General features: G+C 36.3%; 1 protein-coding gene and 1 non-coding gene across 2 annotated transcripts in view; both read left to right on the plus strand.

Annotated features, from left to right (window-relative positions):
* Nucleotides 1-17,704, plus strand: part of SLC44A5 (solute carrier family 44 member 5) — a 367,788-nt gene that overhangs the window by 45,968 nt on the left and 304,116 nt on the right. The gene's annotated exons all lie outside the window — the stretch shown is intronic.
* On the plus strand, nucleotides 15,727-15,831 carry LOC133089238 (U6 spliceosomal RNA). The gene has a single exon (XR_009700617.1). It is a non-coding gene; the product is annotated as a U6 spliceosomal RNA (small nuclear RNA).

Here is a 17,704-nt window from a genome sequence, read left to right on the forward strand (position 1 = left end):
GTACTCTTTTTTATTTCCAATTTCTTTCAATTTGCATAGTATCTGTAAGGTTCAACCATATTGCATTGATTTGTCCTTTTAATTGAGGGTGTTTAATCCATTTACATTTAGTATAATCATTGAAATGTCTGGGTTTAAGTGTACCATCTACTTTTTTTTTTCCCATTTTGTCACCTCTACCTTTTCATCTGTTGCTCATTTGTTGACTTCTTTTAGGTTTATTGAATATTTTTTTTGCATGTGTGTTTCATTTTATTTCCTCTGTTGACTCCTTAGCTATACCCTTTATTATTCTTTTTAGTGGTTGCTCTAGGGCTTACAATATATGTCCTAACATAGCATAGTCTATGTAAAAGTGACACTCTACCTTTTCGTGTTTCCTACATCCTTTACAAACATCCCACTTCTCATTTCACAAATATAATAATGTTAATCAGTATTATTCCATTTACACCTTTTCTCAAATTCACTTTTTCATTTAAAATCACTCAAATGACTTTCCTTTTTTTTCTGGTACTAAGTTAACTCCTAACATGGCTTATCAAATTCATTATGTTTTGAGTCTTGTCCACATCTCTAACTTTATCTACTACTGCTTCAATTCCAGGAATACTGATTTTCTTACAATTCTTCAAATACATCTGGCTGTTTCAAACCTCTGTGTCTTATGTAAATTGTTCCTCTGTCTGGAATACCCATTCTCTTTTGGCATTTAAAATTTTTTCTGAGGGATTATATGTCTGTGAAACTTTTCCTGACTCCTCTCCCTCCAGACAGAATTAATTATTCTCTACTCTGTTCTGCTTCTGTGCCTTCTGTATACTTGTATTAGATGCTTCTTGCACCATTTCAAATTTACTTGGCCTTACCTCTTATTCCAGCTACAACTGCATTGACCATTTCTGTGAAGATGCTGTCCATCTTCATGCAGATACAACTTGACAGTGCCCTGCCTCAGTTTAACCTCTCACTCCCCCACTCTAACCTTCATGGATTCTTTATTTGATGGTGAAATAGCATGGGGCACCCCTGGGATTTTGCCCAGCACTCAAGCATGTGCAGCACAAGAAATGATGGGGAGTTATTGCCCTGGGGGACACCCTTGACCAATGAAGAGCAGAGAGATGAGTAAATGCTTCCTGCTTTCTTTCCCTGGGAGGTTATTAGGTGTCCTATAAGGCTGAGTATCCAACCATCTGTATGGGTAACCAGTCAATTCAATAACAAATCTTTTTTTGACTTTCCTTCCTTCCCACCTTTGCTCCATCTTCTCTAAATCTTGTTCCCTGAATCATACTTCTTTGTCTTAGGCTCTGTGTTCTGAGGAAACCAGGCTGAGAAAATACAACTATTACCTGTACAACATTGTCTTTAAATGTGTTGCTTCCTCCAGACCAGTGATTTTTCAAACCTCTTAAAGCAGTAATATATTAAGCCCAAAAATATAAAACTGGTAAAAGTAGAGCAATTCTGATTGGAATGAGAATGAAGCCAGAGGTTTTGTAAAACAAAAAACAATATACTAATTAAGCTATGAACTTCATGAGAGTTAGAATATATGTCTTATTAATCTTTGACTCCTAAGAACCTGGTATAGTGGCTGGCTCCCAGCAGGTAGTCAATAATATCTATTAAACTGAACTAAATTTAATTGAGGGAAACTAAAGTGTATAAAATATAAATAATTTCATTTAGTCTACAGTGATTATGGATAAAAGAAGAAACAAAACAAATATAGTCCTAATACTTTTTCTGGAAGCATGAGGTTTATTAGAAAAGGCAATAAAACTTTTTCTGTAAGCTCAAGTTTTTCTATTCTTGACTTTGTATATTAATTTTCAGATGGTTGTCCAGGATTCTGCTTTATGTCATCAGTAATAAATTGAAATTGAATTTTTAAAAATCCCCCACTTTTTTTTTTTTTAAATTTTTATTTATTTATGGCTGTGTTGGGTCTTCGTTTCTGTGCGAGGGCTTTCTCCAGTTGTGGCAAGCGGGGGCCACTCTTCATCGCGGCACGCGGGCCTCTCACTATCGCGGCCTCTCTTGTTGCAGAGCACAGGTTCCAGACGCGCAGACTCAGTAATTGTGGCTCATGGGCCCAGTTGCTCCGTGGCATGTGGGATCCTCCCAGACCAGGGCTCGAACCCGTGTCTCCTGCATTGGCTGGCAGATTCTCAACCACTGCGCCACCAGGGAAGCCCCCCCCCCGTTTTTGAAATTGTTTATTAATAAAGGTGAAAGGGGTGGGAAAGTTATTATTTACAATTATTTTATGGTCATCAATGTGGAACGGGTGAGATAAAAAGCTAAAGATAACATCTAGAAAATAAATATGCCACTACGGAATCAAAGAGCTGCAAATGGAAGCTACTCTTATGTACTGTGATGATAGTATTGAAGGGTGTCGTCATTTCTTTTTCTTTTTTCTTTTTTTGTCGTAATTTCTTAAACATGACAAAAACTCCAGAGGGATAGACTTCTTGAATTAGTTATTATGAACAAGGTTTTCTGAGCATTCAGAGGTGGGGAAAACAATGAAAAAAAAACAACCTCCCTGGAAATTTATGCTCTTAAAAAATTTATCAGGGTATATTTTTGTATGAATAAGGTATTTTATCAGTTGGTCCATCAATTCACTTACTCACTCACCCACCCATTATAATGGTGTTAAGACTGGCATTTAAAAAAGCCTACGTGAGAATCTGTTCTTTACCATCAGTCAATGAATTTTTTTCAATCATGTTTCTTTAAATAAGAACTTTAAACTTTTATGGATAGCAAGTTAGTGACTGATTTCCATTTTCTTTATTGTAAAAATTGGGCTTGTTTATGAGAGTTGTGAGAAAAATATAGTCTTAAAATACATCTATCCAGTCATTCAACATACATGTCAATAACACATACTTTGTGCTGAGTGCTAGGATTCAGTGGTGAATATAGTTAGTAGATTTTAGAGATGGAAGGAACACCATGAGATGTTATAGGATGAGCTGGTAAGGCATAGTTACTGACTAATGAGACACAGACATGGAGAAAGGTTGTGACTTGCCCAAGATCAGAGCTTGTAAATTATTCCTCGGAATATATAAGGTTATTTTTAGATATCGTTTTGATTTGCGTTAATCTTCTAAGCATTACTGAATGATAAACTACAAAGATAGCCAATGGTAAAACGCCATTGCACAAATGAGAAACCATTAAAAAGGATACTCTTTAGAAGAGGGAGGGTTAGGGATAGATTAGGATGGAGTGGGGGAAAATATTTAGGATGATTTCAGTTCATCTGGAAATTTTTCAAACTTGAGTCTTTTCCCCTGTTGAGTTGCATATGGCTTAAAGAGTTGAAAAATAAACTAATGTTTATTGAGAATCTAATGAGAATCTAATATATGCTAGGCACTTTAATGTATATTAACTCATTTAATATTCACAACTACTCTGTAAAATATTGTATTGTTAAGTCTGAATGGCTGTTTCAGCTTAGTGTCAGAGTGTGTGTGTCATTCCTTAACGGTTGTCATTGTCCAGAGTCTGACACACAACTCTCGGTTCAGTAACTGGACTATTATGTGGTCAACCAGAGGTTAACGGGCCCAGGCAAATTGGTCCCTTCTAACCAAACTCATAAGAGTCTGGTTATAAATCAGAGCATCAATTTACAAGTCTCTATGAGGAAATTAACTGCCAAGTAGACCAAATATTCATGTCAGCTTGTCAGAACATTTTCTTCCCTGAGGAGAAGAACGCTTGGGAAATAAAGGACAGGAGAATGCCAAGGAAGTATAAAATTAGAAGAAAGTGAGTTGAATGCTCTTAATAAGGAGAGTGTCATGCAATTACTGGAGCCCAATGTGCCTTCTCCACATAGGAATATATCTGCCTGGCTAAGGGATCTGAATACTATTATTACCGAGTCAGGTCCCTCTGTCAATATTGTTTAAGATCATGGCCAGTTGTAGACTCAGCTGCAGTAAGAATGGATTGGGAGAGTCTGAGACTTTGTTCAAAACAAGCCCTCTAGTTTGGGCCAAGCATCTGCAGATGCTAGAAGAAGGAACAGAGAGGCAGTTTATGGAATAAATACAGTAATCGGGTTAGAGATTATGACAATAATCATCTCTAACAGTGACTCAAGATTTATTATGTGTTAGAAATTGTGCTAAGAACTTTACATCAGTTACCTAACTTAATTCGCACAGCAACCATCTCTGATAAATGCTGTTAATATTCCTATTTTATAGATGAGAAAACTGAAGTTTAGAAAAGTTAAAGAAATATACTGGAAAGTAGAATCTTAACATAGGATAGTCCAAATTGGATTGGGAGCATCTCAAGGTTACTGTGTGCAAAGTTGAACTCTTCATTTCTTCTTAAAACACATTCCTCCTCCAGGTCTGAAGCCTCTGGGTACTAGATCCCTCCTTCTCTCCCTCCCTCCTTCCTTCCTTCTCTCTCTCCCTACTTCTATCCTTCCTTCCTTCCCTGCTTCACTCCCTCCACTCTCAGTTCCTGACATCAGAAAATCCAGTAAATTTTACCTCCAAAATACATAGTGGATCTTTCCCCTTTTCTCCAGCTCTGCAGTCACCACTCTAGCCCAGTTATGGACCACCTCCTGCAGCCGCTAGCCCCCCTCCCCTACAAACCAATCACTGTCCAAAGAGTGGTATTTTTCTTTATTGAGGTAAAATTCATGTAACATAAAATTAGTCATTTTAGTCATTTAAAAAGTGTACAAAATTGAGTAGCTTTTAGTACATGCACAATGTTTTGCAACCATCACTACTATCTAATTCTAGGACATTTTCAAAAAGAACCCCTCATCTGTTAAGCACTTTCCATTCTTCTTCCCTTGGAAACCACTGATCTACTTTCTGCCTTCATGAATTTGCCTGTTCTGGACATTTCATGTAAATGCAAGCATACATTTGTGGCCTTTTGTGTCTGACTTCTTTCATGAGAAATAATGTTTTCAAAGTTCATCCATGATGGAACATGTATCAGTACTTAATTCCTTTTTATGGCTGAATAATATTTTATTATATTGATATATTACATTTTGTTTATCCATTCATCAGTTGATAGACATTTGGGTTGTTTCCACTTTTTGGCTATTATGAATAATGCTGCTGTGGACATGTTTTTGTTTTTGTTTCGTTTCTGATTTTTAAAATTTTTATTTATTTTTTTATTGGAGTATAATTGCTTTACAGTGTTGTGTTAGTTTCTACTGTACAGTGAAGCGAATCAGCTATATGTATACATATATCCCCTCCCTCTTGGACCTCCCCCCACCCCTCATCCCACCCATCTAGGTCATCACAGAGCACTGAGCTGAGCTTCCTGTGCTTTATAGCAGGTTCCCACTAGCTATCTATTTTACACATGGTGGTGTATATATGTCAATCCTAATCTCCCAATTCATCCCACCTTCCCCTTCCCCCTCTATGTCCCCATGTCCATTCTCTATGTCTGTGTCTCTATTCCTGCCCTGGAAATAGGTTCATCTGTACCATTTTTCTAGATTCACATATATACGTTAATATAGGATATTTGTTTTTCTCTTTCTGACTTATTTCAGTCTGTATGACAGACTCTAGGTCCATCCACATCTCTACAAATGACCCAATTTTGTTCTTTTTTATGGCTGAGTAATATTCCATTGTATATATGTACCACATCTTCTTTATCCACTCATCTGTTGTTGGACATTTAGTTTGTTTCCATGTCCTGGCACTATAAAACTCTTAGAGGAAAACATAGGAAAAACACTCTTTGACATAAACCACAGCGAGATCTTTTTTGACCCACCTCCTAGAGAAATGGAAATAAAAACAAAAATAAACAAATGGGATGTAATTAAACTTAAAAGCTTTTGCATAACAAAGGAAACCATAGACAAAACAAAAAGACATCCCTCAGTAGGGGAGAAAATATTTGCAAACGAAGCAACTGACAAAGGATTAATCTCCAAAATATACAAACAGCTCATGGAGATAAATATCAAAAAAAAACAAAACAAAACAACCCAACTGAAAAATGGGCGGAAGACCTATATAGACATCTCTCCAAAGACATACAGATGGCCAACAGGCACATGAAAAGATGCTCGACATCACTAATTATTAGAGAAATGCAAATCAAAGCTACAATCAGGTATCATCTCACACTGGTCAGGATGGCCATCATCAAAAAATCTACAAACAACAAATGCTGGAGAGGGTGTGGAGAAAAGGGAACCCTCTTGCACTGTTGGTGAGAATGTAAACTGATACAGTCACTGTGGAGAACAGTATGGAGGTTCCTTAGAAAACTAAAAATAGAACTACCATATGACCCAGCAATCCCACTACTGGGCATATACCCTGAAAAAACCATAATTCAAAAGGACACATGTACCCCATGTTTTTGTTTTAACACCTGTTTTCAACTCACTAGTGTAATCTTTTAAAAATGAAAATCATGTGGTTTCCCTATTTAAAAGCCTTCAATGGCTTCTCATTACAATCATATTATAATCCAGATGCCTTCCTTTGCCCCATAAGGGTTTGCATGCTCTGCCTCTCCATTCTCATTTAAGCATCTTTCCTCTTCCCTCAATATGTTCCAGCCACACTTGCCTCCATTTAGTTCCTCCAACTTCCCAAGCCTTTGTAAGAGTATGTACACCTGTTGTTTTCTGGTCTGACATGCTCTTTGCATTACTTCACGTGGCTAGTTCATTTCATCCTTCAAATCTTCATCCTTAATGTTACCTTCCCTGAGAGGTTTTTCCCCGACTACATTATTTCCTACTTCCTTCCTAATACTTTTCCCACCTTGTAATTACATGGTTGTTTCTACTGTCTGTCACCGTCACAAGAATGTAAGTTCCTTAAGGTCAGGAATTAAAGTATATCCTTTTTCATCATTACTATCTGCACCTGTTCTTAGCACAATACTTGATATAGAAGAGGTACTCTATAAGTGTTTGTTGAATAAATAAATAAATGAGAAAGATCACAGGTGTTGGATGTGAGATGGAGTAATTCAACATGTAGTTACAGAGGTATACGAACAAAAAGGAAGAGCAAGATGGTGGGGAATCTTCAGTTATGCTAACATTTGAAAATCTAGGCAGGTGAGTGGTCAACAGAACAAGTCAGTCATTGGTTCAGGATGGGAATTTGGTCAAGGAGTCAGAGCAGAACCTCTGCATATAAAGTCAGAGTTATGGAAAAAAGAGCATGGTTAATTTGATGTCAGTTCCAGAGAAGTTGGCTAAATTTTCTTAAATATCACTTTTCTAAAATCAGGATTGCGTCTAGAAACCAGGCTGGGACTGAGGTTACAGCCATAGCTTTTGGGAGAGGAAGGATGCAAAAGATGAGGAACTAGGCAGGGGTGACAAACCCAAAACTGTGTTAAAGAAACACTAATAGACTTATGCTCTTCAGATCATCAATCTCCTTTTCACATTTTTAATTAACACTTCATCCTTATCTACTTGATGTGAATAGATTGTGGCCAAATCACATCATGTTCCCTTGCCTCCTGGATAATGACCGCCGAGGTCCTTTCTAGCTCCGAAAATCTATGATCCTCCATGCCACAGTTTCCAAGTTTCAAATGATATTTCACCATACACAATTGATGTTGGCTCTTTCTTGATGATTTCATTAGTAAACAGTCTTCATGGACATAAGAAGTGTTATATGTGTCTGTGGGTCCTTGTGGGTCCTTTCAGACAGAGTGGCACTTCTAGACTTGACTGCTTGACTCAAAAAAACAGCGTATTTTGGAACCCGTAGCCCTTAATCTACTGACTAGAGATAGAACTTCAGAAATAAAGAATTTGAGTAATATTTAGTAGCAAAATTGCCTAAATTATTGTTTAATATAGTGGTTGATTAATGGTAAACACATATGTTTAAAAAAATCATTCAATTTTAGAAAGTTAACATCCAAAGTATTTTTTTCACTGAAGTTATTAGATCAATCCTTTCTCTGAGGATTTCATTTTGATTCTTTCTGAACACAAAATTAAACTAGTAGAATAGAATGTTACTGGTACCTAAATTACAGGATTAGACTAAATCTTTCTTATTCTTCACTGTGCAATGAAACATGATAAAAATGAGAATTAGTCTGTACAAACCAGAGATGTGTTAACAAGATTCTTAGACAAGTGTTAGACATTTTCCATGACTGATTAGGTAGCACTGTAATGAGACAGAGCTAGTCTTGGATTACAATTAGAAGTTTGAAGCAAGACTTTGAAGTTTTAAACAAATTTTATGGAGTACAAAAATGGTTAAGTGGCGCAATATGAAATGTCAACTCTGGGTTTCTTAACATGTAACACTGAAAATGTAAAGTTAAAGAAAAATGTGATAATGTTTAAAGATAGATCTAAAAATAACTTTTGAAAAAGTCTTGAATTTGGACTTACTTATAAGGAATAAAAACACGAATCAAGGGGAAGATATTTAAGGAAAAGAATGGTTACATAAGCAAATGTAGAAGGACTAATGGAAGTAGAAAATCACCATTTTGCAAGCACTATGGAAACAGTGGATTCAGAAGAATAATCAATGGATGCCAAAAGTTTGAGGAGGAATGGGATATTTATGTGTTATCAGAGTATCTCCTTAGAGATTATTTATTAATTACAAAGCGAGAAATGGTAACTTTACAGGGGGGAAAATTGACTGCCACTACTTTATTGAGTGATCAAAGTTAACATCACCAGTGATGGGATAAACTAAGATTTGATTCCTAACGTGATACACTGAGAAAGTCACAACATCGTTTCTGTAGTATTCCTGCCAAAAATGCATAAGTCGAATCTAATCATGTGGAAACATCAGACAGACCCAACAAGACATTCTTCAAAATAACTATCTTGGTACTTTTGAAAAATTTCGATGTCATGAAAAAAGTGTGAAGAACTGTTTCCAGTAAAGGAGACTGACAAGACATGCCAAAAACATGTGATTTGTGATCTTTGATCTGTGTCAGAGAAAAAAAAATTCCGTAAAGGACATTATTGAGACAATTGGAGAAAAAGAAATAAAGACCATAAATTAGGTAAAGGTGTTATATAAATGTTATATTCCTGGATTTGATAAATGTGCTGTGGTCACATAAGAGAATAACCTTGTTCTTAGGAAATGAAGAATATCCTTGTACTTAGGGATAAAAAGGCATGATTCTGTAAATAACTCTCAAATGGTTCAGGAAGAATATTTTGTGGTGTGTGTATGTGTTTGTGTGTGTGGGTAGAAAGGAGAAATATGGGCAAGTGGTAACAGTTGGTGAATTTGGTTGAAGGGTATACAACGGTTCTTTGTTCTATTCTTCAGACTCTTCTGTAAGTTTGAAATTATTTCAACATAAAACGTTAAAGAAAAAAATGAGTGATTTTTAATCATCTACCTGAGGAAAGGTGTTCTTTTCTGCTTGAGTCCCTGTCACTGAATAGAAAACATTTGACAGTGCCAAACTGAAAGTGTGGACCCCATGAGGCAGAGCTGATAGCAGAGTTGGTAGATGAACTTGCAGTATTATTTATCAGTATAATTCAGAAACCAAGGTCGAGTTTCTTATAACTCTCTCTGAAGATTGTTACCTTATGTGGATAATTCAGTTCATTTTATAAATATTAAAAGGGCTCCTATTATATGTCAAAAACTTTGCTAGGCACTGGGGCTACAGTGATGAATGAATCCCTTGTTCTCAGGTTATTGACAGTTGGGGAGGGGGGGACAGCTATAAAAATAAATTTAATATGAAATAGTAAAAGTAAACATAGAAAAACAGGCCCAATAATTAAGATGGTATCGGAGAGGAGGGTTTGGTATGGTTGAGGGGAGTGACAGTGAGGCCCAGGAGTTTTCCATTTGGTAGGGGTGGAGGGATGGAGCAGTAGAGATTCCTGGCGAAGGGAGCAGTAAGGGCAGAGGCAGGAGATGTAAGAAAGCTTGGATTGTTTTGGGGACTCTTAGCAATTTGGTATTGTTGAAGTGTAATATAGCTTTCTGATTTTCAATTTGTAATAATAAAAAATTAGTTTTTAGTTTATAGTTATGAATATTGATAAGACATTAAAATAGTATAAAATAATTAACACTAGGGAACATACAATACAAACTGATCCTTTCATAAGCTGTTCTTATTTTGTCTAACGTGGCATTTTTTAAAATAACTTGGGATTCCTCCTATTTGGCCTTTGTACCTTTTGCAGCTTTTGTCAAATTTGAATAATATATGGACTCTTTTTTTTTAAGGAAAGAAATTCCCATAATTCTCAACAGGTACATCTCAGATGCTTAGTGGCTGGTGGATCTCAGTTTGAGAATAAAAATGCCTTTTAATTACAAATTACTACTATAAAAGAGATATTTTGTTTTCAATTGGCAAAAGTGTTTTGGATTATCAATATGAAAATAAAACAAATAAAACACAATCATCAAAATGAAAAATATTTACAGTCTTTGAGTCAAAAGCTTAATATTCATATGCAAGCTTTACACAAATCTGTAAATAATACATTCAGGCACCCATAAGTACATGGGCAAACAACCTGATAAATAATTTACAAAAGATGAAATAAAAATGACTAGTAAGCATTTAAAATGTCCACCTTCATAATAATTTAAAAAGTAATTTATAATGAGAGACCATTTTTGACCTGTAAAATTAGTAGATATTTTTAAAAAGTATAACTTGGGTTGATGAGAATTTTTAATAATAGAAAAAAATTGCAAGCAATCTAGTTACCCAACAGTGTGGAAATAGTTAAATAAAATATGCATTGATGTAGTATGATATTACCTGGACATTAAAATGTTTGTTTTGAAAAATTTTAAATAGAAAATGCCTATGCTTCTTATAAGTTAAATGTAAGAAGCAGTGAACAAAAAGTGTGATTTCCCCTTGTCAAAATTTACATAGAGGATTTTGGTAAGTATGCTATGGTAATAGAGGATGTTATCAGTAGGAGAAACTGGGTGAAGAGTATACAGGAACTCTCAGTACTATTTTTGCAGCTTCTCTAAGTCTAAAATTATTTCAAAATAAAAAGTTAAAAAACATACATAGAAAAAGGACCAATAGGAAAAACAACCAAATCTTAGTAGTAATTTCTACGTGGTAAAATTAAGTAGTTTTTCCCTTTCATTTAAAAGATGCTTTTCTGTAACAAATTTTTACAAGTTATATGTTATATCATCATCATCACATACATACACAACTCCTCTCCCTAAAATTAGAACAACAACAAAAAAGCTAAACTTGAAAGAAATACACCATCTACCACAATCAGTTTGTTGATCAGTGTGGCAGCTAAATATAAAAACGTGAATGTGAGTGCTGAAAAAGGGTCCATATGGGTGGAGGATAATACAGAGATATCAACTGTGTAGGGATGCATTTTACAGGTGGATGTGAAGTGTGAGAGTAGATAATAAAAATAAGGACAGAGATAGATTTAGGAGACTGTGGCACTGAGAATTTTATTTTAGTAGTAAAGAAGAACAGGAAGTTGTCTCAAAAGAGAGTAGATACCTGCAGTATTTTATGTTAGAAGAGAATTAAGCTAATTCTCTGGGTTTCTAGGGAGCGTAAATCATAGTAGATTGTGGGAGTATTCCCCAAAGGTTTGTTTTCAATAAGTTAAAATTATTTCCTTTAAATAACTATCTTCATACTTGTTTTTATCACAGACTCCTTTCTAAGCAGCTCAACTTTGCAGTGGTTCAGGTCTTCTGAAGAGACAGCCTCTTATCTTAATGAGTGACGAAGGTAATCATCTACTCGAATTAAGTCCTTCTTGATGTAGACTTTTGTGTAAAATATTACTTGTTCAATATTAAATAAGGACAAATAGAAAAATGAATATATACTATGCTGTCACTAGGAGCCATACCTGAAAAACTGCAGTATATTAGACATTGTGTTTCTCAGTCTTTTCCTATCTCAAGACCTCTGAGATGCATGGCATCCTCCCTTCTATGCCTGGGGGCTCCCTATAGCAGCGATTCTGGGGAAGGTGTGGTGAGCAGGGGCTATGTGGTTTGTAAAAGCACATCACCATGCATACTCAAGTCAATTCTGAAACTGCTCCCTTTCTCCTGCATTGCCCCCTTCACCTTAAGAGTTATTGCTAAAAATAAATAAATAAATAAAAAATAAAATAAAATAAAATAAAAAGAGTTATTGCTAGAATCAGAACCTTCACATTTTTCTTAAAAGATTATTATTTTCAGCCCCCTTTCTCATTTTTCTCCTTCGAGAGGGACCTAGAGGCTCCACTTTAAATTCTGACCCTGATTCCTACTGTCTTCATAATTAGGTTTTAAGCCCCTGGCAGGGAAAGATCAGGTCTTATCCACCTTTTTAGTTTCTTCAGTATTAGCCTTTAACTTTCTTTTTTTAATTTTTAATTCTTTTGAATTTTATTTTATTTTTTTACACAGCAGGTTCTTATTAGTTATCTATTTTATACATATTAGTGTATATATGTCAATCCCAATCTCCCAATTCATCACACCCCACCCCCCCATCCCCGCCGCTTTCCCCCCTTGGTGTCCATACGTTTGTTCTCTACATCTCTGTCTCCATTTCTGCCTTGCAAACTGGTTCATCTGTACCATTTTTCTAGATTCCACATATATGCATTAATAGCCTTTAAAAAAAAAAAAGTAGTTATGTAGTAAATGTTTACTGAAAATGAATACTATTTTCCTTAAGGGCAAATTTTATTCCTTCATGAAGGAAAATCTATTCCTTGCTATGAAAAAAACAGTAAATGTTGCATAAGTACAAATTAAAATGGAAGATACAGAGTGTGTAGCTTAAAACTGAGCAGCAGCTTTGATCTTTGGCTGAGTATTTTAAAAAGATTATAAGGGTTATTAAAAATAGGATCTAAAGGTCTAACAAGACTTTAGAAAGGGCCCAAGAATGTGTCTAAATCTGCATAGGCTCCTGAAGGCTGCAAGCATATTGCAGTATTCTGATCATCACTGACAGGGACCTCTGCTCCAATGAATGTGTTACAGGGGAATCTGGGTCCAGAGCCTCTGCCCTCTGAGTGTGGATTGCAGTTGTTCCTCAAGTATGAAAACTGGGGAATGACAGATTTAAAAGACATTTTCTTTTATGCAAATATACAGTATTATTAACATTCTCATGCCTGGGGCAGATTACTTCAGTTGTTTAGGCCTGTGTGCTCCTTTGTAAAAGAGAATAACAATAATCACCTCGTAGACCAAGGTAAGGATCAGATTGACCCAATGTCTGAGGAGTAGTATAGATATGTTGAATAAACAGTGGTTTTTATTTTATTCACAAATTGAAATTCAGAAGTATGTTACAAATGTTTAAGTATATTTGAAATAGAATTACTAGGGTCATATTATACCTCAGCTCCATTGTAGTTTAGATTGGCTTATGTGAACAGATAGCAGGGCATTGCTACGATGTCTAACAATGCTTTAAGGGAAGACAGTTTCTCAAAACCACATAACTGGCATCCTTCTAGAGTTGTGGAACTGTGATGCACTCGTAGGATGAGTGGTACCCAGCTCTTTTCCCTGTTGCTCATTTGATATTTATCTCTCTTTCCTGAATATTGGCTATTAGATAACCTAGAAGAGATATCACAACTTTCACCATCAGGAAAAAACCATTTCTTTCACAGGTAATGTCTACTTTGAAAACTTCTACTGATGGATGCTTCTCTTGGCCTTCATTTAAAGTCAAGTAGCTTGCAGGCCTCTGACCTTAAATTAATGAATGACTTTCTCTTTGCCATTTTTAAGTTAGACTCCTTGGGCATGAGTCATTACTCAACTCACTTTGTAAGGACACTTACTTTTCTTTTTTTTTTTAAATTTATTAATTTATTATTTTTGGCTGCATTGGGTCTTCGTTGCTGTGCACGGGCTTTCTGTAGTTGCGGCGAGCGGGGGCTACTCTTCGTCGTGGTGTGTGGGCTTCTCAGTGCGATGGCTTCTCTTGTTGAGGAGCATGGGCTCTAGGCACATGGGCTTCAGTAGTTGTGGCATGCGGCCTCAGTAGTGGTGGCACGCGGGCTCTAGAGCGTAGGCTCAGTAGTTGTGGCGCACAGGCTTAGTTGCTCCGAGGCATGTGGGATCTTCCCGGACCAGGGCTCGAACCCGTATCCACTGCATTGGCAGGCAGATTCTTAACCACTGCGCCACCAAGGAAGTCCACTTTTCATTTTTTAATCAATTTTTTTTGCAGTTTTTACGTGTGCAACAGATGAAAAACTATGATGATTAGAAAAATCATAGAAAAGAGTATAGATCTTGGCAAAAACGTGCCCATCCGTAGGACAACACTTGTATACTTGTTAGAGTAGAACACAGAAGCTGCAGCATCACCAGTGCTACCACTATCAATAGAAAATATTCAGTAAACATAAAATTACCTGTGAAGTTGTGCTAGGTATCATAATAAGGGAATCACATTGAGAACAGTGACCAGGAATTACTTATATAGAATTGACAGATGGACAGAATAAAAACAGTAAGCAAGTATCTGTGTATGGGCACTGTGGTTTTCATCACATATAAGTTACAACCTAAATTTTGGCATGTGGATAAGGTTGATTATGTGACTGAAATAGCAATTAGAAATAAAGTTTAGGACTTTCATGTCTTGTCAAACTGATGCATACAATAGTAATGTGAATAGGAGCTCTTGAGTTTGTCAGGGGTTAAGGCATTTCAGTTTCGGCAGCCACCAGTGCGGGACATCAGGACAGTGGCAGGGAGAGTGATGGCTGTTATTCTTTGGAGTGCCTTCTTCAAGGCTGACCTGGACTCTGGTTGGGCCTGGTGCTAGTGCCTGAGGCAAGATAATGGCTAGTGCTACTTTTCAGAACGTGCCATTGGCTCCCATGACTGTGGGAGGGGTCAGAGAGGGGAACACCAGCATTTTTATGCATGTAGCTCCAGGGCAATGTATGGCTTCAGGGACAAGAAAGAGGAACACCAGTGCTAGAGAGATAACGAAGATGAGACTTGGGGAAATGATTTAGCACCAAAAATTGCCTCAGAGATGAATAATAAACTTAATCTGAAACTTGTAAATTTTGTTTCCAAGTGCACATGTGAGCAACAAAGCCAGTAGACATTTAAATGGGATTTTCAAGCTGACAGTTTATCCACACTTCAGGCTTTAGCTTAAATGGGAGTGCTGCAAGTCACTTCTTACTCATTTCTGCAATTGAAAGGGAGTCTTTATAGTAATTCTTAAAGCCACTGAGGATTTATTTGTATTAACATCTTAATTTTGCTAAATGCCAATAAAGGCTATGCCTTATATTCACTTTTCTGTTAGGCAATTGCCTGAAAGAAAAATGTGTCATTGTAAAATTTAAGAAATATGTCATAACTAGTATTTCCAGAAGCCAAGAAACTATTTCTATATATATATATATATATCTGTATCTATACCTACATCCATATCTGTATTGTCCAATGGTTATACTCTCAAACATACTGATACTATAGAAAATAGAAATTGATATGTTTAGATAGAGTTCATAAGATTAAAAATCATATAAAAATTAAACACACACCTATACTTAAAAAAAAGGACTGTAAGAAATGAAGGTAAAGGCAATAATACTTCTCTTACGTCGTAAGATAAACATCGTTGATCAAGACCCATCTGTTCAGTCTTGGATTTTCTATTCTATTTCTGTGGTCAGCCTCACTCCTGTGGCACATATAACAACACTAGAATATTACAAAGAAGATTAGTATAGCCCCTGTGCAAAGATGACTTACAGATTTGTAAAGTTGCCATATTTTTGCATAGTTAATCATTTCTTTCTTTGGGCTCTCATGGCACATTGTGTATACATTAGCTGTCATCTTACTGTATTATAATTATTTGTTTACTTCTCTGCCCCTCAAGAGAATTACTAAAATGATGAAATTATTCTTTGTATCCATAGTGGCTTGCTCATTGCCTGGCTTCTAAAAAGCACCCAGAAAATGTTTAATGAATGAATAAAAGCTTTATAGTCTATGAGTAAGAAACCTGCAGTGACTCTTTGTATATATCCTGCTAACCCAGAAATTGATTCTGAAACAGTTAATCCTTTTCTTACCTTCTCACCTTGTCTTCCGGATGACAGAATTTCTATTTTAGTGTGATGCCCACATGGCCACCTCCTGTTGATAACTAGTGGGCACAACTCAGTTTGATGATGGACAGATGGACAAGCCTGCTGTTGTTCTTGGCCGTAAGACTGTTCCTGCATATTCTCTTATTTGCATCAAACATGCCTTTCTTCCCCTCTTTTTTTGCCAGACTGTACATATTTGCTCCTTACATTGTCTTACAGTATTAAAGGCTATAAGCAGGCTTTGGAAGACAGATAAGCAGAATTATTTTGAGAGATGCATGGTATCTAACACAAAAGAAAAGGACTTGATGGAAAAAAGCCATAAAATATTGCTGTTATTCAACTGAGGAGGTGTTGGTTTTCTCTCTTTTCTACCATAGTGGGATTGAAATAAAGCTGCAATATAGTTCTGGTAAAAGAGATCCAGATTATGGTACCAGTTATAATTCATTCAAATTTTATGTATAATCACATACGTAAATAGTAGTTGCTTCAAATTAGCAATATAAACTAGAGTTGCATAGATAAGACATTGGCATGTTAATTATTTAAACAACATGCAACATTCAAAACATTTTAGCACATATATTTTCTTTACTAGAAAAAAGGAAAGGGGGGGAAGGAAATGAAGATTTATTTAGTTTCTATCATGGGTCAGGCATTTTTGTGCTTTTTCCTATATTTTGCATGTAATCCTCAGAACTACATTGTAAAATAAATTTTATTGTGATTATTTTATAAAAGAGAAAACTTGAGCTTAAAGGCAATAAGTAATTTGCTCATGGTCACAGAGCTAGGAAGTGACAAAACTGATTCCAAATCGAGTCTTTTCAACTCTTGAATGTATTCTCTACCTACTATGTTTGATTAACTGGCATACAGTCAGTTTTTAAGGAATTTGGGTTTTTATTATAAATGGTAGTGTTTTAAAGGATTTTCCATAATTGTGAACGGTGTCTTGAATGCCAACTAATGTTTCTGCTACATGAGATGGGATTCTTTTTAAAAATTAATTAATTAATTAATTATTTTGGCTGTGTTGGGTCTTTGTTGCTGCACACGGGCTTTCTCTAGTTGCGGCGAGTGGGGGCTACTCTTTGTTGCGGTGTGTGGGCTTCTCATTGCAGTGGCTTCTCTTGTGGGTCACAGGCTCTAGGTGTGCGGGCTTCAATAGTTGTGGCACGCAGGCTCAGTAGTTGTAGCTCGCGGGCTCTAGACTGCAGGCTCAGTAGTTGTGGCGCATGGGCTTAGTTACTCCATGGCATGTGGGATCTCCCTGGACCAGGGCTCGAACCCATGTCCCCTGCACTGGCAGGTGGATTCTTAACCAGTGCGCCACCAGGGAAGTCTGAGATGGGATTCTTGTCCCCTTTTCCAGATGAATAAGTGGGTTGATTGAAAAATGATTCAATAATGTGGTACAGGAAAAGTGATCTCTGAATTTTTGGAATGACTAGGCTGGAAGCGGAGTGCTCAGTGTTTCACAAACATTCTTAAGGAACTACTGGTCCATTGTTAGATGTCAGGATTTGCCTTGGCTGTCCTTTTTGCCTA

This window comes from Eubalaena glacialis, chromosome 3 (genome assembly GCF_028564815.1).
Source record: "Eubalaena glacialis isolate mEubGla1 chromosome 3, mEubGla1.1.hap2.+ XY, whole genome shotgun sequence".
Classification (NCBI taxonomy): domain Eukaryota; kingdom Metazoa; phylum Chordata; class Mammalia; order Artiodactyla; family Balaenidae; genus Eubalaena; species Eubalaena glacialis.